The following is a 9,208-nucleotide window of genomic DNA, read 5'->3' on the forward strand; positions in this document are numbered from 1 at the left end:
CTGACAATTCCAGAAATCAGCTACAACATTATTTTTTCCATTTATGTATTATATTTCGTTTCTCTGTTTTCGGAAGTTCTACCTCTTTTATTGCCAATTTTTTTTTGTTTCGGTAATGTATGTCTTACAAATTAGAAAGCTGCATTTGCTTCCTTGAATTTTTAAATTGTTATTCGCTAAAACTATGAAAATTTGTTCAAGTTATTTTTCCAAGGCCGTGGACCAAAATATCATCCAGAAAGACAGCACATTTTTTTATGAATTCGATTATGATCTCATTCATCGTGAACTGAACACATAGATGATAATAAGCGACATCCCTCAAATATTAAAATACCTGCGTTCTTATGGGAACAGTTTTGTAGACAACAGCACGACTACGCTACAGTAGGCTTGAAGTTCTCGCTGTTAAATCAAATCGGAATAATCTATAACTTGTGGGAAACCAACCCCCTCATATTTTGGGGGCTCAACCTAAAGAACGACGGCTCAACCTAAGGAATGACGAGAAGAGCCTTAATCAAAAATCGACGATATACGAATAGTGCATATATATTGCTTAACCGAAGAGACCACGATTGAAGTTTAGTACACATATATTTCGATCAACCAAAAAAAAAAATAAAAAGAAAAGCCCACATATTTTGTGGGTCAACCTAAGAAATGCACAGACAAGGCTCTGCATAAAAAATGTCGAGACAAAGATGGCCACACATATTGTCTAGCTTGAAGTGAACGCAAGTGCAATTTTCGGTGCCGTGAAAAAGTCTAAATAACATTGTTAAACTGATTGTGAAACCGAATTTTTTGTGCATGAAATAAAGACACAGAGTCCTGGCATGGATTGAATGTGTCTTCACTTTTGTGTTTGCGGAATCTTGTAAAAAAAAGGAAACAAAATTGCTTAAACGTTTTGGTAGTGAACCCAAGTTTATAAATACAATTTGTGGAAAGAGAAAGGAGAAGGGAGGAAAAAAACAACACAAAGCGTTATTGTGGATGCGGACAGACGTACTAAACAAGTGCGTAAGCAAATGATACAATTACCAGCTGTGATCAAAGCTGACATACAGGTTTAATGAATACAGTATAAAAAGTTTTATTCTTAACTGCATTACCGACCAAACGACAGGTTGCTAACACCCAGTAGGGAAATCGCTAAAAACAAAAAATGGCTGAACCTTAACATGAGCCGAGAAATAGTCTAAGCACGTTTAGAGTGAATACAATTAAAGAGTTACAAAAGGCTAACTCTCTTGTAAATGAAAGGCTTAACACCTTAGAAGTGATGTGTAATCAATTACACAAAGATAATATAGCACTAAAAAAAGAAAATGAAGAACTGAAAGCCAGTATAAGCAAGCAAAACCATCAAATGTAAGTGTTGATGAAGTATACAATACGGATGAAGATGAACTAGCTAAAGAAACTGAGTGGATACTCAAAAAGAAGCGATCTTCAAAAAAAACGTAAAGCTGATAGTTCCCCAACAATTAATAGCCCTTTGGAAAATAAAAATAATGAAAATGCGGCCATTAATGATACCAAAATTCATCGACCACCACCAATTATAATAAACGATGTTAAAGATTTTAATAAATTACATTCGAATATTACCGCTATAATAAAAAACAAATTTGTAATAAAGCTTTTGAGTAACGGTGCCTACAAACTAAATACATTTGATCCAACTGACTATCGAACAACAACAAAATTCTTGTGAAACGAAAATATACCTTGGTTTAGCTACGAGAGCAAATTGGCCTGTTGTGCCAATAAAGGTAATGATAAACAATTTATACCACTCATGTGATACTCAATCCATCTTGCCAAATGTTGCAACTGCGGCAATTCTCATCCTGCAAGCTACCGTGGTTGTGTCGTTGCAAAAGAACTGCAAAAAATTAGAGACAAAAATAATAGTAATTCAGTTGAGGAGAATGTCAATGCTCAGGCGAAAAACTCCGTTGCGGACAAAGGAAGCAATGAAGTAAGACCCCTCCCATCAACTTCTAAACTTACATTTGCGCAAATGGCTAAGCAAGGTCAGACAAATACAGTTCAAAAAAGTAGTCCGTTATAACAAATTCTGGATAAACTAAACGAACAAGAAAAATTATTTAAGTCCATAAATGAGCGGCTCAGCGCTCTTGAATACCATATATAATTTTTTGATGAACAGTAACTCTTTGAAAATAATGCTATGGAACGTCAATGGTCTTTCCAAAGAAAAATGAATTGGAAGTTATTCTAAACGACAGAAATATTGATGTATGTTTGTTGTCCGAAACACATTGCACGCACCATTCATTTTTAAAATTCAAAAATTATGACTTATACCACACTCCGCACCCGGCAAACTCAGCACGAGGAGGAAGCGCGGTTTTAATCAAAAGTATTATTAAATATTTCGAAGAAGCCCAGATTAAGACTGAAGAAATTCAAGCTACAGCAATTTCAGTAAAAATGCACAGTCAGTCATTATACTTAATTGCTCTATATAGTCCGCCCAGGCATAATATCAAAACTGATACTTATACGAGTTTATTAAAAAAATATGACGGGTGGTGACTTTAATGAAAAACATACTCATTGGGGATCACGTTTAACTACAACCAAAGGTCGAGAACTACTGAAAGCTATACAAGTTGCAATGTCATTTCGACAGGGAGACCCACTTAATGGAAAGTAGGAAATTACCAGATCTACTTTACTTTTTTGTCATCAACAAAGTATCGAAAATCAATTTACGTATTCACCAGTGTTACTAACTTTATATGAAAAACCAGTAATTTCGTCTGGCACGTGTTCTCTATCTAATAAACATACTGATTGGTATAAATTTAAGACTATACTAAATAAAGTCGATTTTAATCTAAAGCGCATATCGACAGATGCCGACTTAGATTGTGAAGTTGAATCTTTCACAAAAGTAATTCAAAATGCTGCGTGGAACAGTACACCGAATATTCGCGTGAATCTAAGTGGAAACAAATTCCCAAAATACATCTTAGATGGTATCCATAAAAAACGCAAACTTCGACGAAGATGGCAGCAAACTAGGTCGGCTGGTTTGAGCAGAACTTAATAGATGTACAGCGGAACTAAGAACACAAATTAGACAGACTACTATTCCTTCAAAACGTATTTGTCTAAACTCTATTGATAAAACTACCGATTATTCGCTCTGGAAAGCTGCAAGGAATATTAATAAACAAATAGAACATGTCGCACCAATAAAATGAAACGAAACTGAATGGGCCAAAACGAATGCACAAAAAGCTGCAGTATTTGCAAATCATTTGAGAACAGTGTTCGGCACGAGAGGAATTGTGGCTGTATAGGTGAGCACGAAATAATGAATACCCAGTGAAAACTCTGTAGCCTAACATTTTAAGAATGTTTTTAATTTTTTCATAAGACATGAATTTTTGTGCTCATTTATTCATTTTAGTTATTTTATTATTTAAACAAATATATTAGAACACAAAAGCATTAACTTTTCTGTCCTTAAATAGCTTAAAACCATAAATATAATACATAACATAAAACGACATTCATAAAAGTAGGCATTTCGCGCAGGGCACTTATGCAAAGTGCCATAGCCATGCGCGATGTTTACTCGTTGCTGGTTCGACAACGACTGAATGATAGAGCGTAAGCGTACGTGTGACTTGAGTCGGCAAAATTGTGGTATGTAGTGCCGACCACTGTTTGAGAAACACATTTACACCTAACGATGGAGATGAGCTAAATTGTGAAAATAGTTAGTTGGATCCACTCGTCAACATTTCTCCAGTTAATTGTAAAGAAATTAAAAGTCTTATCAGGAACGTAAGGCTCAAAAAGCTCCGGGGTTTGATTTAATAACCGGAGAAATATTACGCAATCTACCAAAGAAATGTATAAAAAAAATTGTAAACATTGTAAACAGCGCATTATACTTAAGATACGTTCCATCGCTTTGGAAAGTATCAGAAGTTATTATGATACCTAAGCCGGGTAAATCACTACATGATGTCACATCTTACAGGCCAATATCGCTGCTGCCAGCTCTATCGAAAGTCTTCGAGAACGTTCTCATAAATAGGCTCAAATCAATAATAGATCGAAAACACCTCATACCAGTACATCAGTTTGGCTTTCGTGATCATCATTCAACAATTGACCAGGTACACAGAATCGTTAATTTCGTTGAAAATGCTATGGATAAAAAGAACGTTTGTTCTGCGGCCTTCTTAGACGTATCTCAGGCTTTTGATAGAGTTTGGCATTCGGATCTACTGCTGAAACTGAAATGCATGTTACCCAAACAATATTGCGAAATAATTGCTTCCTACCTAAAAGACAGATACTTTCGCATAAAGCAAGAGGATGCATACTCAAATTGCAACCGACAGAAGCGGGTGTTCCACAGGGAAGCGTGTTGGGGCCAATACTTTACTTGCTTTTTACAAGTAATATCCCCACTGACTCAAGTTACGTGACAGCAACTTTTGTGGATGACACAGCCTTGTTAGCAAGAGAGTCAACCTCAATATCTACCCTTCGAGTGCAAACAGCAGTCACTGCAATTGCTAAATGTGCTTCCAAGTGGCGTATTAAATTAAACGATTCCAAATCCATGCACGTAGACTTTACTTTAAAAAACAATCATACCATCCCATTTATATAAATGGTACTCCTATACCACATCACAATAATGCTAAGTACCTAGGAATCACCCTAGATGCAAAGCTTCGCTGGAAAGAGCATGTCAAGAAAAAAAGGTGCGAGCTTGATTTAAAATTTGCTAAGTTTTACCATCTGGTCGGTAGGAAATCTGCTGACCTTCACCGTGATCTTGGTGTGAATTCAGTAGTGAACGAAATAACCAAACTTGCAAAGACTCACGAAATGAGGCTTGTACAGTATGTAAATGAAGAGGCATCCAGACTCATCGGACTTCTGCTGAACGAGAAACCCGAATGAAACGTAAGAGGCCTTCAGACTTAACAAGACAACTGTAGCAGGAAATGAATTTTTCTAACATTTAGCTTTTAATTATTATTTTTAAGTTATTAGAATTGAATTGTTGTTAGTATTTAATCATTGTATACTAGGTACAATTGTAATAAAAAAATATTTTCTAGCTAAACCAAAGAAATGCAGAGAGAAGGCTCAATATAAAAAATTTCGAGGTAAGTTTCGAACGTAAAGAACGACGTGGTTTAGTGTAGAAAGAAACGGCAATACATGGCAACATAGAAAACAATGCATTGATAAAGTAAAGAGAGGGTGAAATCTTTTGAAAATAAAGTAGCTAAATACGAAAATAAAATTATTGTTTGTTACAAATGGCCTGGGATGCAGGCCTCAGAGTACGTTCCACTACCGTCATCACTACATTGTAGTAGGTAGGTGTAGTTTGAGATGACCCCTTTTTGCGCTGGTCGGCTCTGAACGCATTGCCTTTTAAGGGCTCACCCCTCGCCTCGTTCTCTTAACAGAGACAACCTTGGGACCTTTAAAGGCGACTACCTTTCCGGGAGGTGGATAGCGTCCCTGAGTGGGGCCTATTTAGCATGAACACACATAATAACAATACAAAAACGAACGTGGGGGAAAAGGAGTCGAAATCGACTCCGAAAACGGACAGTGTCCCGGGTGGATCGATGTCGGTGGTGACGAAATCGTCTACCTCTATGTCAGTGAAAAAAGCTTGGAGAGTGCGGAACTCGCACTGTTAGAGAAAAGTCTGGAGTATGAAAATCCTATACATTAATCTTCAACATGATAAGGCGGCCTCGGCAAACCTTTTGTTTCGTCTGGGAACAGACGAAACCGATGTCGTCCTTATCGAGTAACGGTGGCTGGATTAAGGGCGAGGAGTTACAAGTTGGTGATGGGCAAATTGTACAGGTAAAATCAGAGCCTGCATGCTGGTCCGAAAATAATTAAATGTTTTTCTTTTGCCCAATTTCAGCAGTGAGAATGTCGTGACCGCTAGACTGAAAGGAGACGCTGGATAACTCTGGCTAATCTCGGCATATATGCCTCATGACGACGAAGTGGAACCAACTTCGGCCATTCTGAAAAGGCTCTTCGTGAGAGCAGGTGTAGAGGAGTCGACGTAATTATATTCTCAGACACAAACGCTAGATGCACGGTCTTGGGAAGCAGGGAGATGAACATGAGAGGTGAGCCAATTTTTGACTTTATTAGTAGTGAAAACTTATTCATTTGGAATAGGGGAAACTCTCCTACTTTTGTAACTGCGGTCAGGGCGGAAGTCCTTGACCTTACGAAAGTAGCTAGGGACATCGCGAAACAGATATATTAGTTTTAACCTGGACAGAGTAAGTTCTGCTTGTAAGCCATATAGAAACCTTTGGAATACCGATTGGGACCTATATGGTAGAAAACTTCGTTCCGCTCTTTTGGTGGCGACATCTCGAGACTCTGAGCTCTTCGCTGGTGCCATAGATGAGTGTGTCGGGGTACTCAGCACTGTGTGCAGGGTCATCCTTGAAAGCTCCTGCTCTGTGATGGGCAGAGAGAAACCTCTCTAGTAGACACTGGAACTTTCTGAGTTTAGATCTACAAGTCGAATCTTTTTCAACAAGGCTAGAAAAAGTGGTCTAAGTGACGCCTGGGCTCTGTATAAGGAAGGACTTGCCATAATAAATCTGAGATTAGGAGGACCATACGGTATACTCGGCGATCCTATTATGAACGCGTGGAAGGTTGCCGGGAAAACTCTCACTACTAAAAGATCTCGAACATCAAGGAGTGATAGCTTATGCGGGTGACGTTACTCCCTTGGTCAAAGAAAAATTTCTAAACACTGTGTATGAAATGACTCAAGGTCACTTAAACACTGTAACCAGCTGGGCGCAAAGAAGTACGCTAAGCCACTAAGCAGTAAGACTGAACTGACGTTATTTTTGTGGAAGCGGCCATACTGTCCTTGCATTCGATGACAGTGCGCTCTAAGCTAGTAAGAAAGTGCCTAACATCAGAAGCTTTGAACTACTTTAGAATCCGACGTGTGTGGGCACCCGGTCACAGCGGAATCGCTGGAAACTGCAAAGCGGATCAGCTTGCAAGAGTGGGTGCCCTAGCAACATTGGCGCCGGAGTGGAAACTTGTGGGCAGTTCGTGGTACTCTTGCTCCATAGCGATGGACACACTGAGTAGCACAAAAAGGAAAAAACAATTATTGACACTGGTCAAGGTACCTGCGCAAGAATTATTTTTCTCCTTTGCAAACAATTGATGATAGCAGCGACGAAAACACAGATATCATTGTTTCTAAGGCAAAAACAATTTATGTACCACCGATGACAGCTATTAAGGGCTCAATTGAACAACTGCCTACATTTTGTAAACAAACAAAGATTTCAGATTATTCAATACGAAAAATCTCAATTGGCTTGAAATTGCATTGTGCTTCAAATTCGGACTTTGACTTAGCACTAAACTTAACTACTAAAACGAAAAACCGTATAAAGCATTACTATTTGGGCTGGACAAGTTTGAGCCAATTACAATTAAAAATTCTCTTATACAAATGGGACTTAAGTGTCTAGATGTTAAACTTATAGAAAATCGTAGACCAAACAACAGTGTCCAAATTCTGTATGTAGTATATTTTGAGAGACAATCAATTTCAATGAATGAATTAAGAAAAAACTATTCCACAATTGAATACGTTAAAGTAAAATGGGAATTCCAAAGGCAAAACAGCAACAAAATAACGCAATGCTTCAATTGTCAGATGTTCGGGCATGGCTCCAGTCGCTGCGCGGTTAAAACATTTTACGCCATAAAACAACGGATTGCACTGTGCAAACAATAAAATGTGCTAATTTCAACGGTGATCATAAAGCATCATCTTATGACTGTCCAAGCAGACTGCATTATATTAATATTAAGAGTAAATATCAGCAAAAGAGCAAGATCTCTCCATCATTACAGCCAGGAAGGACGCCGTATGCATCTATCAAATCGGGTTCGTACAACGAAAGCTTCCCAAACATCTTAAATCAAGCTGCACCACGCTCTAAGCCAAGCTGGAATATTCAAGCCAGAACACAAGAAGTGAACAACATGTTTACCATTCAGGAAATTAAAGAACTAACTTTCGAGTTAATAAAAAATTTATGTAATTGCAAATCAAAGGCTGACCAATTCGAAGTTATAACTAACCTAGCTTGTAAATTTTTATCGTAATAATGTTAAATCGTTTACATAAAGTCACATGGAATGTGACACCTGCCAGGGGAGTTGCCAACAAAAAAGGGGAACTATTCCATTTCCTCTCTCAGTACAATGTAGATATATGTCTACTAACAGAAGCCTGGCTAAAAAGTAATACGTCTATTAGCCATCGTGAATATTATTGTTATCGTAATGACCGTGAGAATTCAAGAGGAGGGGGAGTAGCAATACTAGTTCAGAAAAATATTCGTCACCGTTTACTTCCTCTGTCCAACACTACGCTTATTGAAAACATTGGCATAAAAGTTTCAAATTCCGCTCATGATTCCACTTATACATTTTCTTGTTACTTTCCAGGGGGCCAAACAAGTAGAAACAGCAACAAATAACAACAGTTTTCTGCTGACATTCACAACTTAACAACTTAACTAACAACTATATCCTTGGTGGTGACTTCAATTGTAGAAATCAACTCTGGGGGTGTATAAGATCCAACTGTTGGGGAAATCTATTACATGAAAAAATAGTTCCATACATTTTTCATATTGTCTTTCCCTCTGATCAAACCCACATTCCTGCTGGTAGAGGTCCACAAAGTTCCACACTCGACACATTTCTTACAAATTGTGCACCTATATTGTCCAACACGGTTGTGTTAAACGAACTAAGTTCTGATCACTTACCGGTGTCAGTTATCCTCAATTCGCAAGTCGTTCACTCAAATTTTTTCAAGTTTGACTACAAAAAAGCTAATTGGGCACAATATTCGAGATATATCACTGCAAATTTACGAAATGTCGAACTGAACTCTATTTGTAGTAGGGATCAAGTCGATTCAATGATATCTAATTTGAATGTAGTTATATTAACTGAAGGAGATTTAAGCATCCCAAAATTGAAATTTAAGGTTAAGCATAAGCCACTACCAACAGCAATTCAACAGTTAATGCATCTAAGGAATCATACTCAACGGAACTGGCAGCGTTACAGGGTAAACGCTGATCTA

Source organism: Zeugodacus cucurbitae, chromosome 3 (assembly GCF_028554725.1).
Source record: "Zeugodacus cucurbitae isolate PBARC_wt_2022May chromosome 3, idZeuCucr1.2, whole genome shotgun sequence".
NCBI classification, from domain to species: domain Eukaryota; kingdom Metazoa; phylum Arthropoda; class Insecta; order Diptera; family Tephritidae; genus Zeugodacus; species Zeugodacus cucurbitae.